The sequence below is a fragment of the Ceratotherium simum genome, chromosome 4, assembly GCF_057802395.1.
Source record: "Ceratotherium simum simum isolate JZ-2026a chromosome 4, ASM5780239v1, whole genome shotgun sequence".
NCBI lineage: Eukaryota > Metazoa > Chordata > Mammalia > Perissodactyla > Rhinocerotidae > Ceratotherium > Ceratotherium simum.
The window spans coordinates 74,101,628-74,119,144 of record NC_141903.1 but is presented as its reverse complement, the minus strand read 5'-3'; the positions used below and the strand labels follow the sequence as shown (position 1 = coordinate 74,119,144).

The 17,517-nt window shown below is 35.1% G+C and overlaps 1 protein-coding gene across 11 annotated transcripts in view; it reads right to left on the bottom strand.

Annotated features, from left to right (window-relative positions):
* Positions 1-17,517, bottom strand: part of MCTP1 (multiple C2 and transmembrane domain containing 1) — a 507,353-nt gene that overhangs the window by 132,522 nt on the left and 357,314 nt on the right. The gene's annotated exons all lie outside the window — the stretch shown is intronic.

The following is a 17,517-nucleotide window of genomic DNA, read 5'->3' as shown; positions in this document are numbered from 1 at the left end:
AGACAATTGGGGTGGTGGGGAAAAAAGAGGTAAACAATTTTTTATAAGGGTATGTGAATCATTTACTGACAAGTAGATAAGCCCGGGAGCATGTAAAGACCTCATAATACACACAGGGATATGTATTGACAGTTTTTGTTTTAAAACTACAATCCAGTTTAAGAGTTTTCCATTATTTCTCACTTTTTTCTTTGGGAGGTTTCCTTATCTTCTGCAAAATGCAAATTGCTTTTCTGATAGGGAAAAGGTTCTATTTCAGTAATGTATTATAATACCTCTGAATGTACATTGATTCTGTATATAGGTTCTATGTAGAATCTATATTGATAATTTTAATTGTTTTTGATAGAGCGATCCATCACAAAATTTGGAATTAGTTTCCATGGTTCAAACAAATCTCGTGAGGAGGTGGGGGGGGGGATATTACATATTTTATACCACATATTCCCTGACTCTAGATAGCTTTTAAAATTCGTTTGTTCAAAACTATCTACTTTCAATATTTAGAGGAATTTAAAGATTATGTATATTTTAAACTGTATTTCTTCTTTAAGAAAATATCAGCTACTTCGGTTATAAAGCTCAGATGGTAGTCCATCTTATAATAAAGGAATCTGATTTTCACTGGCAAAACAATATCAAATTAGAACTGAATTCTCCATAATTTATATAGCAGCCCACATTTTCTGAAATAGAGAGTGAGTTTAAAAATGCAGGTCTTTAAAACTATAAGACAAGTTATTAGAAATGCATTTTCCTTTCAACTACAGAGAAATTCCCACTCTAAAGAGACTAGGTTTCAAAACTGAATAATATATTATGGTTAAAACACATCAACAATCTGTCACACCATATGTACAAATAAACAAATCCCACTATCACTGCACATGCCACAAACGAGGCCAACAAAACATCTGAAAAGGTAGAGCAAATTCTTCCTCAGACTGTTAGAGACTCTAAATAACATCGTCAACGTTTTCTAAGATATGCATAAAGGAAAGTTATCATTCTTTAATACTGCTGTTTACATAGTTCAAACATTCTGCTTGCCCATCTGATGAAGATGTTCCACACATCCTTAATTTTCAACACAATTTAGAAGAGATTCAGGTTGAGTAAGGAAAGAATACTATTCTTTATAATTAGATGTTGTTTTGAATAATAAAATTTTAACCCTTTGAAATATTTTGAAGTAATAATCAGGTGAAATTCAATTAATTAAAGAGTTCAAATATAATAAAATTATCGAAGAAAAGGCATTGTACTAGTAATAAATATGCTAGTTTATTCTGACTTGTAGTCAACTATATATTGTTCAGCATTTTCCCCCAACTAACGTACGAATTTTAAGCAATTAGGTGATGCTATAAATGTGTGTAATAGAATCTATAACTTTAAAAGTGGAAGTGGTGGAGGCATTAACCTATAGGTGTTTCTTTTTCCTATGATTAGAGTCTTCTGAAAAGCAAATGTTTTATATATGGTGTTTAATTGTATATAACCATAATATAATTATGTAATGATTAAATGATCTCAATTTTATTTTAATTAAGTAGATAATCTTTTTATTAGAAATAGTTTTCTATAATTAAATTGTTCAGGAGAAATTTTAATCAAGATTGAGGATGAACCATATAATTTTTAAAAGCAGATTCATAACAAATTTTCTGTGAAATTAATATTTAATTCATCTAACAATATTTTCCCTCATATAGTTCTCAGTAAATTGGGTTGTGACTTTTCCAACTGATTTATACTTTATCAGTCAGTATAATGGTGAACAGAATTATTGAAAATGTTCAGGACGTGTGAGAGTTATTAATTAAGGGTAAGAAAAAGTTTTTAATATTGCTCTCTTAGGCAAATAGATTTTAAAGGCCTTATTATTATTTACCTGAGGCAAGTAAATTCATATGGAGACCGCTAATTCTACCATAACATAATTATAAACCATAATAAAGGGTAAGAACTTTCCTATTGCATTTAAGAAGGCTTTAGGAACAAAATATAAAACTGAATAATGAAACATATTATTGGTTGATGGATACTTATCCTAAGGCTATCTATCAAAATCAACTGAAATTATTGGTCATAATAAATAGTGTCATTATTCTGTTGGGATAATTGTAATGCTCATAACAAAGTAACCTACTATGTTTGTGCTTGTCTTAACATGGATTGCGTATCAGGGCAATTGCCCATATATGCAACAAAACTATTTTTTCTTATCTCATAGAGCTGTATTTGACATTTTTTTCATATTTATGTATTTTCATTTTCTCATACCAAACATGAATGAATTCTAAAACTAAATTCACAACATCAGTATAAATTCTAGACCCATCAAGGCTTTTTCTAGCAAAGAATCTTACTTTTATCTTTGTTACATTCTGTGCAAAACTTATTGGTAACATACTCTCAGAAAATGCCAGCCAATAAACTACACTAAAATAATTTTCTTTATAAAAGCACAGTGATCTTTGGCATCATTCATTATTTTCAAAGCCATAAAAGAACAGATAACAAATATATGACTCACAAATTATCAATTATGAAAAATAATCTGGTTCAGAAAGCTGTACTAATGTAAAAAGATGGATCACTTGTCACAAACCAATAAAGGCTATTGTTTGTGAGTCCAATATTTGATTTTATCATTTATGTTGGGCAACTTAAAATGATTTTTAAACCACATTACTTTTTGGAAAAAAAAAAAACTGTTATAAAGGTGAAGACGGGGGTTGGAGTGCGAAGAAACCAGATGTGTAATCTGTCATCCTTGAAACAATTTATATTCTTGCACTGAATCCAGCCTACAAATCTAAATCACAAAGACCTGGTCAGCAAGGATGAATGCATTAGAAAGAACCCTACCGTGTTCCAGAGAATGGACAGTAGCAGGAATGTTAGCATGACTTTGATTCTACCCTTCCTTTTCACATGCCATTCCGATGGCTGAAAATTTGCAGCTATGATGATTCATCATGCAGGGAAGTTTAAACCCTGTGTTTTTAAAGCTACATATGGTTTGTTACACTTGTTATGAAGGTACCTGCTTTTACTTATTTTGTATTACACAGAGAAAAGCACAATGAGGCTACCAAGCCAGAAAACCTTTGTGACAAACTCTCGTTCAGATTGTTTCATATTTATAATTTTATATAATTTTAAATTCATATTTATAAGAGGTACAATTCTCACCAACCAAGAAGAAGAGCATCTGTGTGAGTGGCTGGTGTCAGAAATTTCCTCCATGGTTTTTATCTGAGGGCCACTTTGATGCTCTACCTGCTCTCTGCTATCCCAATTACAGCCTTTTACACCTGCTTGTAAATAAAGGCTTGGATGGCTAAGAAAATCAGAAATATTTTGTTCACAAGGCCAGTGATAAAATGTGCATATGTTATGTAGGTGTAGCCCTATTTCCACCCCTAGATAACAAATTTGATCATCAGATGATATAAGGCAAAGGTGAGTTTCAGTGATATAAAATACAGTGGACACAGGCAGAGGGTAGCAGAAATCATAATGCAGATAATGGGAGTGATCCCAGGATAATGATGTGCCCAGATGGGGATTTGGTGGGGAGACTGGAGAATGGTGAAATAAAGGATGGGTTTAAGGGTAGAAAGGTCATCACATCCTAAAGACATTATTGCACAATGGGCCTTTACCATAGGAGACTTTCTTCCCCTCCTTACTAGTGAAGAAACACTAGAAATTCTGAAAGAAACAGAAAAAGGGAGAGCCCAAGGGCCTAGTTATATATGCCAAAACTTAGTAGGAAAAATTAAGTATTAAACTCTGGATCAACCTCTAACAGCTTGTTTGAGGTGGGGGTCATGAATTTTGCTTGAAGTGGGGCTCTTGAAAGTTCTTGGAAATATTCCTATTTGGAATCTGAAAAGAAGTGAAAATTGGGGGATGGACATAATTGAGTAACTATTCAATTATGGCAAGTGCTAGCTAATGAAAACCTATTACAATTAAGTTTTTAATAGAAAATGTGCTAATTGACTAGGTTGGAGCTCAGAACAAGCATATGGCTAAGATGTTTGATTACCTACTCTGGTTCCATGTCAGAGATCAACTATAACGCTGTAAAAATGGGTGTTTCTATGACAACTACTGAGCTTGCTGACTAAAGAGTGGGTGACCAACTTGAGGGATGAGTTTCTCCAAATAATATGTGATCCATTAGTCCCCACACTGTGTGACCTGGAGGCTCATCAGCTGAAGTATGCTTTTTCTTGTCCCTTACTCAAGACATTCATTTTGCTCTCAGCCTTGGCAAAGCTTGAATCAGACTCTTATGCAAAGAATATTGCATAGGATTTATTTTTTAATTGGAAAGGGTACATAAAGCTATGAATCTAATTTTCTTATAAAAGTGAAACAAGTGAACACATTCCGACCAGGTCCGAGTCTAGCATTCAACCTCATAGGAGTAATTATAGTAATTTCTGAAGTTTCTGGATGGGGCCAGTCTCTATGTGGAAGACAGCTTGGATAGCAACCTTGAGGACATGGGTATTCCATCATCCACGATTTTACACAAAAATTTTCTTTTCCAATGTCATTCTAAACTAAAATTCAAAACAGGTGTTTGATGCTCAGGCTGTAACCAAAACATTCCCCCTTATAACCTGCAACTCTGATAAGACTTCCCTCGGAAATATAATGGTTACATAGCCCTTGTACGGCTTTAACAAACCCCTATTTTCTTCTTTCCGCCCCATACAATGTGCAGTCTATTTGCACCCATTCAGGACTAAATTACAGATAAAGTTACAGCAAATTTGTTTTCTCAAAAAAGCAGTCAGCCCTAATATCCCTTGAGTAATAAAAGCCTTGTCTTTCATTCAGAACCAGAACTGGCATGATTTTCTCCAAGAAACAAACTCTACTTCTTGCGACAATGGACCTGTTCTTAAAATTCTGAATGAGATACAGCTCAATTTGCAGGTGTTCAGGTATAAAGGTAAAAGGGCATTTGACCCCCCAAATGGCAATTGTTGCTGTGGTAGGTAACTTCAGTCTCCTCGTTACATCATTCTATTAGATAAGCTGCCAGAGTTTTCAGCTCTGAATTACAGAGGTAGGCTCAGGTGGATCAATAATTTATACAGATATATCTCATTCATTCTGATGGTCTAAAGATACATACTAACAACCTGCTGCAGCCACAGAACAAAGCCAGAGAGACATTATTTAAAAAGAAAGAGAGAAAAAGAAACCCATTTATCTCTGTGAGCAAAAACATTACGTAATAATGACCTAATGGCTTATTAATTTTATTTTTCAATTGTTTTAACAAATACTGTGATGAGATAAATAAGCTCTTTATGAATCTCAATAAGGTTGCTCTGGCGAATGTTACGCTAACATTTAAAACTTTCAGACTGATTTTAAAATAGAATGATATATTACATAGCAATATAATACGAAGCATTTGAAAAGATTCATGCATCTAAGAAGTTTACATTAACTAGCTTAACTAAACCCCTCAAATATTTTATTACTGAATTTCTGTATAAAATTACTTTTTAAAAGATGAGAATCAAAGACATTTAGGGACTGTACACTAAGAGTATTGTTAATATAGCCTTATGCTGTTAAGCATTACCTGGGGAAAATTATATAGTGTTTTATTCACTAATACTATGACATTTTTATTAACTCATAATCCCTGTGCTAACAGTGGTGCATTAAACAAGTTATAATTAAGAGGGCAGCAAATATTAAAAATGCCTACTTTCAAATTCTTCAATCACGTTAAAGGGAATCCTCTAACACACGAGTGCCTCTAAAGGAAAGCAGTACAAAAACCGTGTGTTTACAATGTAAATTAATAACCAATAGCTTAGATGGCTTAAATAAGATTTCCATAAGTTCCTATTGTCTTGTCCTTAAGAATGAAGGGAATTTGTGATCTAAAAACATGATAAAAATCCCTCTTACCAACTTGAATTATAACAGTGACTGTTTCTTGACAGACCTGAAAATTTATTTGAGGATAAGATGCATTAGAAGTTGGTCCCTTGCCCACTTTCAGCTCAAGGCCGGACATGCATCTGGCTTGGACACATGAACCGATTGCATTCAGATTTGGTTTAGGAAGACTGTGTGCAAAATTAATTAGGGCAATAGATCCAATGAGAAGGAGGATAGCAATTAGAGGTAATACTCAGGTACCTTATTTTCGCCCACGTGGAGAAATTATCTTTTCCTTCTTTTCTAAGGAAACCCCTTGGGAAATAGGGCAGAGGATAAAAGTATGAAAGAAAATAAAAGTGCACGCATGACAAAAAAAGAGAGTGAGAGCAAGAGAGATGCTAATGCTGTGGTCTCTACCTAAAGTCCTTAAGCCTTTTTATGCGATACTCTGGGGCTGCCTGCTGTAACCAGTTAACATTGCTGGCCTTCCAAGAAAATATAACTAGTCCCTTAAAAGTAGAGAGAGGAAGGAGAAATAATGGAGTGCCCCATTTCTGACAGTCAAGAGGGAGAGGAGAGAAATGTTCCCACACTGATCTCATTAAGATGACGAGAATAATGAGTGTGAATCTTATGTATGAATCTCATAGTAGATAGAGGAGGGCATAAATGGATCCCATATTCACCCTTTTATGATGCCTGATATACTACATTTATTCTCAGCTCCATCTGATACTACTGTTGGGGGCTTCTGTTACAATATTACAGCTTTAACTTCAAGTTTGTCCGCTGAAGTCATCTGAGTCAGTCATTCAACACAGCTTTATTGAGTGTGCATGAAAACGGGGAAGATCTGTTAATGGCAGCTGAAATGCATCTCAAGCAGAACAGCCTGAATTTATTTCCTGTCACTGGTTCTAGTAATGGATTAAAAATACTGACAAATGGCCTTTTTCAGTTTACAATCTATTTTATTTCCTAGTTCCTTAAACTTAGGTTAAGCATTCTAGTCAATTAGAAATAGAACCCAGCTATTATTAAATATGTCTCCAGTATATTTTTGGAGGAAGAGTGATGCATTTTCAGCAAACACTGATGGGACATTTTTCTTTGTGATTTATCTCTCTTTTTAAGGTCCGACATAGAATATTTTCAAATAACAATTTTAAGTTAAATCATTTTTCAAGATTGATGCAAATTTTGAAAGGCTACATAGCTCTCAGAAACAAAAACCTGTGTTATTGTGGTCATGTACGTTATTCAAGCCTAAAGGATCCACAGGCCCTTCCACTCAGGGACTTCAAAGCATTTCATATAGATGATTTAATTTAGCTCTCTTCACTCCAGTAACTCCAATAGCAATAAATTGGTGCACCAAGTTTATAGCAAACTATACCTCACATAATTTATATGGTGAAGTGGGCAACACCCTAAAAATTCTAATAGTATCTCAAAATATGCCCAAATTATTATTATTTCAGTACTTCCATCACTTTGTAAAGGAATATACTATTCTACTGCTTAATAATATGCTAGAAAAATTTTAATCTATATAATTTTAAAGGAAATTTAGGATGAGAGCAATACAGTGAAGCTGGATCACCAGTTTTTCTAAATAATTCAGTACATATACACTTTTTTCCTGGCATTTATTTAGTCTAATGGAAATTTAGGCCATGGACAGGTTCATCTTAGCTACCATTAAATCAATATGGATCAATATAGATGGTTTAAGCAACTCAGTGAAAATATAGTTTGAAACCTGGGAAATATATTCTTAATGAGTCTACATTTACTTTTGGGAGTAAGTAAATTACACTACTTAGAGGCCAAATGACATTTCTTTACTTGTCTAAAATGTACCTCACTTAAACACACGGTGAGCTCTCCAAGAGTTCTTTACTCCTATATACACATCTCTGCACAGTGCTTTTGGGAGCTATAGTGTGATATGATCTCAACTGATAGAAAAGTTCATCAAAACATAAAGTATGCACTTATTACTTAAACTGCAGGAATAATACTAAGCAAAGTGAGCACAGATTTACTATTTTGAGTTGGCAATTCCAGTCCTCCCAGAGCAACACATTTCTTAGCAGGAAATACCAAGGATTAGGAGTCCGATTTTACACTCTTAGAACTCAACAGGACAGTGTCAGATGCTTGGTTTTCCTTAATTAAGGACAATTTGACATAAACTTCAGGATATAGAAATAGATGTCTCTCTTTGTCTTTCTGTCTCTGTCTCTCCATTTTTCTGTCTCTCTCTCCTTCTCTCTTTTTCCTTATCTTCTCTATGCTGCTGTCTTTGAAGCATCCATTATTGGCAATTGGGGGAGAAGGCGAGTTAGCGTTTCAATAAGTCCTTTTACCTTTTAGCACTTTAATTTCCACTACTGTAAAATGATCTTTAAGCTGTCTTCCAATTGTGACGTTCTATGACTTCATCTGCACCCTTAAAGCCCATACAATCTCCAGCTTCGTAGGCCTCTTGCCTTTGCGGTTAGGAAGAGGCCCTATCCTGAAGCTGAGGTTGGGATAGATGTGTTCCTGACATCCTGAGCACCAAGCCATGATTGCACTGAATCTACTTCCTACATGTGATGATTCCATTCCACAGCTAGTACTCTATGAAGGGATCGATACGCTCTGCGAGTGGTTCTATGGCTTTGACGCTATGGGGAGATCTGTTCCAAGGTCTAAGCAACTGTCTTACAGAACAGACTTTTACAACTCGTTTGGAAGTTGGTAGCCTATATGAAAAATATGTAGTTTTAACTATACGTCAACCGAGATTTAGGACTTAGAAATAAAACTGTGGTAGGAGGCTCATATTCTGAGAATTTAAAAAATTAAGGAAGCAGTGCACTTGCACAGACAAGCTAGTAGAACCTAGGTTAAAGGTCTCTCTCATAAAACCCAGCCTCCTGGTTGAGGGATGCAATAGGCTTTACACTGGAAGAACCAAACTCTATTTAAAATAATTTAAACAAAACCGGATAAGTTTTGAATTTTGCTGCCTAACTAGAAAAAGTGAACTCAGCATCTGAACTTCTACATTTATGAATTAATTTTCTGAGTAGCAGCCATCATTTTATTAACATTGCTTTAAAATATAACACCTCTTTTATACAACCTCAGTGTACTAATTTGTGGATAATTAGCAGACTACTTTTAACCTTTGTAATCTATTATTTTAAATTAAATCCAAAAGATTTCTCTAATTGACTAAGGGAAATAATATTTAATTCACCAACATTTTATGACAAAACTGGATGATATATTCTTGTTTTGAACATGTAAACATTGCCTACAATCTGCTTGGCTGGAACTGTTTGGAATGCTAACTATGGAAAATGCACTAGAATTATTTGTATATAGCTAAGCGGGATATAAAACATCATATATTTATATATTATTGATAAATTGCAATAGTAAAAGTTTTTTAATTCCTATGGGGAACTGGGGAACTTGCCATGCAGAATCGCCAGTAGAACAGGTATCTTTACTGTTTTACATGACTTTCCTATTCCACAACCTTTTTTCCTGCCCGTCCAATGAAGATCTAATAGGTAATCTAGCCTTATGAAGTATGCTTTTATATCTCTGACATAATGATATTCATTTAATAATATAAAGATTATCTATTAGTCATAAATACAGTGCAATGGATGGGCAAACCCATCAAACCCTCATAATGAGAGAGGTTATATTACTTAGGCCAGAATTAACATTCACCCCACTTCTCCATTTCAATGAACCACAACAATGCACCCTTGGAACTGGTGTAGAGAAGAAAACTCTCATACAGGTTGTCATAAAGGGAAGATTCAATTTTTCAACCTCTACGAAGCCAAGCAAAAATATTTCCTTTAACTGGACTGCCATATAGTCAATAATTTTGTATAGAGATCACAAATTCTCTTTCTTCAGACTGGTTATCTATGGGAATAACTTGCATTGTATGCAAACTACAGAAAATCCAAACTAGACTTTACCACCAAGAGCATGAAAGTAAACATAGTTAAACTCACATTAAACCTCATTTAGAGCATGCATTCTCAACAGGGGCGATATGGCATCCAAGGGGGCAAAAATTGGTTCTTGGGGGAGAAGAAAACAATCTTAGATATTACAATGATTTGTGGCCCTCTGAAGCTCAATACTCCCTGACAAAATTTTATTCCTTCAAATTTAATTTCTCTCATTAAATTAAATGAAATTTTTCTCCTTAGAGGGGTGATTATGAAAACAACATTGAGAAACACTGATTTAAGATAAAATAAAAGCCAAGTTTTGTCTCTAAAAATCTTTTATTCCACCTTTAAAATCGGGGTTGACTTTCATTTTTATCCAAATATCTGTTTACACTTTGATATAATTTCCATCTTTCCTTGCTTCTTAGCTTTTCTCTGGCTTCCTCTTCATTACTTCCCTTTAAGCCAGTAGCTGATGACTGGTGTGAACACGAGAAATGGTCGGTCTTTCATCTTCACTGTTACTGATCTCTAATGCTACCACTTGCTGAGTGTTGGACCTCTGTCATCACAGCAAAGTAGAAGACGCAGCGCAGAGTCATAACTCACAGACCTACTGTGGCAAGACTGACTACTGTGTCCATATTCAATTCTGACTATAATGTTAAAATGGGGTAAGATGCCAAGAGAAGGGGCAATGAAAAACAGGGACAACTTCTTAACAACATTTCAGATTAGCTTCTCACTTGGTAAATTAACTCTAATACATTCATAATTCTAAGGTATATCTTCATAACTGGTCAAAATAGAAAAATGGGACAACAGAAAGCATTCTACTCCTGTTTATTAATATTTACCTGATACAAAGGGGCATGAAAACATTTGAAGGGTGAACTTACTGACCAAAGTATATTAATGACTGCATTTCTGTTGTAATTTACAATCTTTCAGAAGTTATTACTCTTACTTTATAAAATTTTACTAAAATAAATTATATAATTATCTCATTCACTTAAACTTTTTCCTTTGGAAAACACTTTACATAATCATAGTTTGAAATGGACTATGGCTTGCTATTTATATTGAAGCTGCCCCTAACATGTGCCTAACAATTTTTATTGAAGGTGGAAAGTAGAAAATTCTTCAGAGCACAAGAACATTGGAATCTGAAGACAGACAGTGAGACATCTCTGATTTCATTATTCTATAATTTTTGATCCTTAGTCAACTCAATGGTAAAATCTGGACCATGCAACGTATTTTTTAAGAGTCTTATAAAGGTTTTGAGGCTGAAACTACCTGGTAAGCAATGCAACGAGGCAGCCGGAGGTGAAGTGGGACAGCAGCCTTACAGCCAAAAGGAGATCATACTGAGGCATTGGTGTCCCCCAGCACCCCATCTGTTATTGCACATACCATTAAAGTTCATGAGAAGGCTAATTCCTAGATTCAGTATGGTATCATAGCTATGTTGGTGATATTTGTGATTTATGTTTGTTTATAACATAGCACAATAGCACTATACCTGAGAAAAAGTGAAATAATTTTATTTTCCCCAAATCACCCACAGAAGAAAATGTCCCCAGATTACAGCACCCTACTACTTCCCACTTTGGAGGACAAAGGAGAGAGAGTAGAGATAATAGAAAATATGTGTGGTGTGCTATAAGGACTAGATTCTTCCTATTGTAAATATAAAATAAAATTTAAGAGGAATAAGCTTTTCAGGGAGTAGTCGACTCTGTGGCTCCCTCCAAAGAACAGGAGGCCCTTTTGCCAACATCTATTAAAATAAACAAAAAAGAGCATGGGCACCATTTGAAGAAAACTAGTGCTGATTTCAGGAAGTGTTGCTTTTGTGTGTATATAACAGCTACAAAAGCAAAACAAAAATTACTGTACACTTAAATAGGCCTACCAGCTGAACTAGAGCACCACCCTTCAGGAAGGATTAGAGACATCTAGTCAAAATGCTTTGTTCCATTAATATCTGATTTGCCACATTTCTTAAGATTCAGGGTTGATTTTAGCTAATCATGGTCAATTCTAAAACTCTATTTACTTCTGAATTCTGGTCGTTGGGGTCTTCTATGCAAATGCAAGAATTTATATGCAATGCTTTGTGAAAGGCATCACTTAAGAAAACCTAATTTTTCATAGGTCAATGTTTGAAAAATTTTTTTCTTCCTTGGAATTCAGATAAATTGGCAGAAAAAAATGTATATTTTGAGTATCAGCTTGAAGTGCCAGCATGTCCATATGAATTGGGCACACAACCTATTTACTGAAAAGAAAATTGTAGCACTAGAATCTTCTAAGTGTCAATATTCTTTGACTTTATGAAAGGAATTTTAGGCAACTTTGGAGGTATACAATCTCTAAATCAATGAAATTTTATTTAGGCTTTCTCCTTTGCTCACATATTTGTGAAGGAAATGTTTAATGTATTTAAAATTTGTATAAATTAAATTGGAAGTATTGTTTAGTAAACTTAGTAAGTGTTTATGTCAGAGGAAAGCATAAATAAAGAGGAGTGGGGCAAAAGGGCTTGGAAGTTTAGATTTACATAATTTTAGGAAAATTCAAGAATACAAGGATAGGACCATTAGTTATAGATCATTTTGCTTTAGTACTTGTTTCTTTGATTTTTGAGAGATTTCTGTTTTACTGTTGTGGGGAAAGTAACAAAAATTACATCTGGAACATTTCCAACTTTTCTGGTAGCACTAAAAAAATAACTGTAGCAAGAACAACAAAAAAAGCTTCTATAAAAACCATTTGAAAATTGCCATAGACTTGAAGCATAATTTTGTTGGTGTGATATTACTCATGTCTCTTAAAGTTTTAAAATAGAAATTTCTGTTGGAAATTTTAAGTTACCTTCCACACGTCCAGAACAATCACCCTATATTGTTCAGTGAGATGAATGCTAAGACTTGAATTACAGGTGACATAGACATGCCTTTGTTTTCACATTGATATTTCATCTTAAGCAATGCTCCCTTTTTAGTCCTTGAACATGAAGGCCACTTAAAATGTCCTTATTGTTTGTAATAACTTCTAGAAAAATCCACATGTTGTTTAACAGCAGCAGGCTTTCCCCACAGGAAGTCCTTGATAAGGTATCCTATTGTCTTCAGACGGGTGTACTGTGCCCCCTGCCTCTGCAAGTTCAGCTCCTCCTACTTCGCTTGTGCTGCCTCCATTTTTTTTTTTTTTTTTTTATCATTTGGCTACACAGAGCTGCCTCGTGTCATTCTCTGCATACATCATCTCTGTTTTTTCTCTTTTCCTGCATAATGGCCCAGCTTTTCTGAGAGTAGCTGCTGTCCCGAGTGGGATCCTTTACTAAAATGGGGATTGAATGAAGGTGGAGCACAATTTATCTGGAAGCAAAGGAAAACCAGGCATTGGAAAAGGACCCAGAAAGGAATGAGTAATGAACCCGAGTGGACTCGATGAATTGCTGTAGAGGGAATTCTCAGTTTTGACACAAAAGGAACGCGTGGATACCAAGCAAAACCAAGGGGGAGACTCTCAGTAGGAAGCCTGCCTCCTCGGAGGCTGGTCACTACAGAGGGCTGAAGCCAGTAGCCCTCCAGATGTGAACAGAAACAAATGTATTTTATGAGTAACAGTTAAGCATTCGAACATGCCGTTTTGGAACACAAGGTACTTTGAGGAGTTGACATCCCTTCATAATGCATGTTCATTGTTCCTTTAAGTAAAATATGTGTCTCCCTGTAGTTATTCTGTTAGGATTTGTACTTTAAAGGCAAGAGGACATTTTTGATAATGCACATTTTAAACTTTTCATTAAACTACCAAATTTAAATTCTACCTTTTTGTGCACTCTGACATTTTTATCTGGCATTTTCATTAATTTTGCGACATACATAAATGTAGCTGAAATGTTAACTGATCAATACTTTGTCTCTCTCATGTAGCACTAGCGCTCCGTTCCCTAAGGACCACACGGCAGAACAGAAATTAAATGTGTAAAATATCAAATGTTAATGTTAAACACAGCGGCACTTACTGTACAACGACAGAAAAGGCTAAAACAATTCCAAATGGACAGATGGTACCACAAATTATCTACAATCACATTTAAAGATTAAAGTTTGTCCTGTAAAATAATTCTTTGACGCACACTGAAGTGTGTCCTTTTACTGATAGCTCAGTTGTCCAATTATTTTTGTGCTCATTACAGTGAGAAATGACAGTACTGAAAAGAAAGAGAGAATGCGCATTCTTTTTTTGTCTGTGTTGCGCCCACTGACATCCACAGGAACACAAATGTCTGGTCAAGAGCCTGATGAAAATTAGGCCCAATTTATGAGACATTTCCACATCTACAATAGATGATTCCAAAAGACAAGCAGTGCCTTCTGCACCACGTACGTCTGTGTTCGCTCCCAGGCATACAATATTCATAGTAAAATTTAAAAACCTAATTCACAGCACACAAAAACAAGGACATTCCCAGGAACGTGTTTGCTTATATTTTACCCATCACCTTCCAGGCCAACTTCAGCTTCTAATTTCATTAGCTGCCTTTGAATCTTCCCCACAGCATACCAGCATAGTGCCAGAGAGGCCAGAACGGGCCTAACCCTGCATTTCTCATGCTTCCCGCTTTAGTGGCCATTGGGACAAAAAATTATTGTTTTTCCATTTTGATTTCATTTTTCTACACTTAATTTTTGGGTAGTAAATGAGAAAAGAAAAATAAAAAGGAATAGAAAAAACCACTTAAACGTCGTAAAGTTTACCGATGGGGGCCTAAAACCAGGCCGCGTGATGCTACAAATGCACGTGCGCCATGAGGCAGCTGCATTTATGAAGAAGTGGGCCAAGTGCAGCCAATATTATAGTAGCAGACCCGCGATCCATCAACAGCGAATGATGGGAACAATATGTTTGCAGCAAAGGGGTGCTGCTCATACCCTTCTCCTAATGGAAAGCAGTTCTTTTCAATAAACTGGCCTAAAAAGGCTCTGGTTATGCAATGAGGTCTTTGAAACATTTCGTTTTTAAATACTCACATCATTTACCATCTACAAGATGAATAAAAATCCCACAACAGTTTTGTTTCTGAATTGTTATGATATTAAGATTATAGGCATATATTTTAAAAGGTCTTTTAGAAAGGAAATAATATCTGCTGTGTGGCTTTGGCTAAGCCACTTAACTCTTCTGTGTCTCGGTTTCTTCCTCCGTATATTGGGAAAATAATAGTACCTACCTCATAATAAGGTTGCTGGGAATATTAAATTCATTAATGCATGAAAAGCACTTTCATACATTAATGCCTGAAAAGCGGTTCCCTGGCACATAAATGCTTAATAAATATTAGTTGTTGTTATTATTCTATAAGGATCTTTTTGTATCAGAATTTAATCTGAGGTTAAAATAGATGATTGATAGAGGATTATGAAATAGTTTAGAATTTAAATAGAAGGTCTAGGCAAAATTGCTACAACAGCATTAAGCTATGTTCATCATCACTTAATAACTAGCTTTGTTAGAGCAAACCCTTATTTATCTGGCATCATTGAATAAAGACTTTCTTCACATGAGAAAAATTTTCAGATTGATCGACTGGTTCAGTGGTTGGTCGAGTGATATAGACAGCCATTTTTATTGGGAGCCTACTGAGGACTACACACACTATAGGTGATGCTGGGGTACCAGGGTGAAAAAGGCAGGGTTCCCACTCTCGTGGAACTCCCAATTCAAGTCTGGGTAAGTGAAGTTTGGTTTTACTGTTTGTTGTTTCCATCACATTCTGTAGAATGTAATTCAGTGCATTTTTTGGTCAATGAAACAGTTAATGTTATTGTTTCTTTTCAAAAGTATTCTGAGTATGTGTTCACATTGTAGTTTGTGGCCTCTTTTTTCACCAGCAGTGTCAGCAGTCCCTTTTCCTACCCTTATTGTGCCCTGCCCCACTTTTCCTCAAGCATCTTGCATTCAGCTTGTGTTTCATAGAAAAAGAAACACAGAGTGTCATAGAAACTGACTACCAGCTAAGAGAGATATTACAGTTCTTCCCCAGTGAACTTAGCCTCCCTTGCAGTGAAATCACTCAAGTATTATGTACTGTACCTAAGTTTCTCAGAATTTCAGTGCCTGATTTTTTTTAATCAGAAGGAAATTGTGAAAAAATCTGCCATCTTGAATTCATTTTATATGAGCGACCTCTGGAAGCCAAGTTTATGATGGCTTACACAACACATTGTAATGCTAAAGCATCCAAAATGAAGGTTCCTGAACAAACAATATAATTATATAGATTTCTCTGTTTTCAAATTTCACAAACAGCTGTGGGGAATGACTTTGGAAGGAGTGAATCAAAGATGGCAGCATGATTTTTTCAGCAGACTACTATTGTGTCTGTTGTAAGGACCCATGGAACGTGGAAGTAATGGCATAAAATAAACGTAAGAAACTCAATATCATTTTTTTCCTCATTAACGTCAAAGTGCCTCTATGATAATGAAAAATCATAATAAAATTTGCTGAACAGTACCCTGATGTATTTATTATGTGAAACAGCGAAATAAAAGAATATTGAAAGAGGCAGATTTTCTTTTCTAAAACTTGATGATGACAATCGCTTTCTTTAAGGAGACAACAACATGTCTTTGGGAAGCAGGCCGCCTAACTTTCTGGTAACTTAGAACACAAAGGGACATACACACTCTTTGTTCCATGTGCTCAGACATTAATGAAAGTCTCATACAAGGCCTGAGAGGAGGACAGAGCTCAAAGTACTAAACAGATGTGCATATCCTCATTTGAATGGTAATACTAAAATGTTGATTTGTTACTATAATTAAGGCTTTTCTTGTAAGCCCCCATAATAAAGTCATATTCTGCTAAACTGGTAACTATGAGGAAGCATAAGGTAGTCATATTCTAACAAATAGGACAATAAAATAAAGGATTTCAAAAAAAGGACTCCACTTAAACTTCAAACTGAAATCCTGAATAAGCAAAAATAATGTGAGAGCAGAAAATCCCAGTTAAAACTCAGAGGAAAGTATTCTTTCGGATTTTCTAGCTTTGCAACTTGGTCTCATCAGCAGTTTTTAAATAACTAAAGTAAAAGGCTACAAGATGAACATTGTTAGAAGACTATTTGGATCTATCAAATTCTCTCTTGTGCCTTTTTAAAAACTTGAAATCTCAGAAATAATAAAACGATTCTTCAATAGATCGCATCCACTTCCAATTGATTCAATATTAAAGTAGTACCAACTAGCATTCTACTGCCAATGATTTTCATAGTTTGAAAAAATATCTACAGAACAAATACAATTAAAATGAGGATGGTCAAGATTATTGATTTTTCTTAACACTAAGGACTTTTCTTGGCTCTGCTATTGGGATTTGGAATTATGCAATATGTAAAATTTACTTTTTAACTGTCACAGAGAAAATTATACATTGGCGGAGATGTCTTGCATTCCGGAAATCTGAGGGGGGGAAGTATTCTTGGACTCAGACCTTGAACAATCCATCAGCTTCCTGCCCACGGCAAATCTGTCCAGTCAAGTCTTAAAATAGGAGTTTTTAAATGGCCACATCAACATAA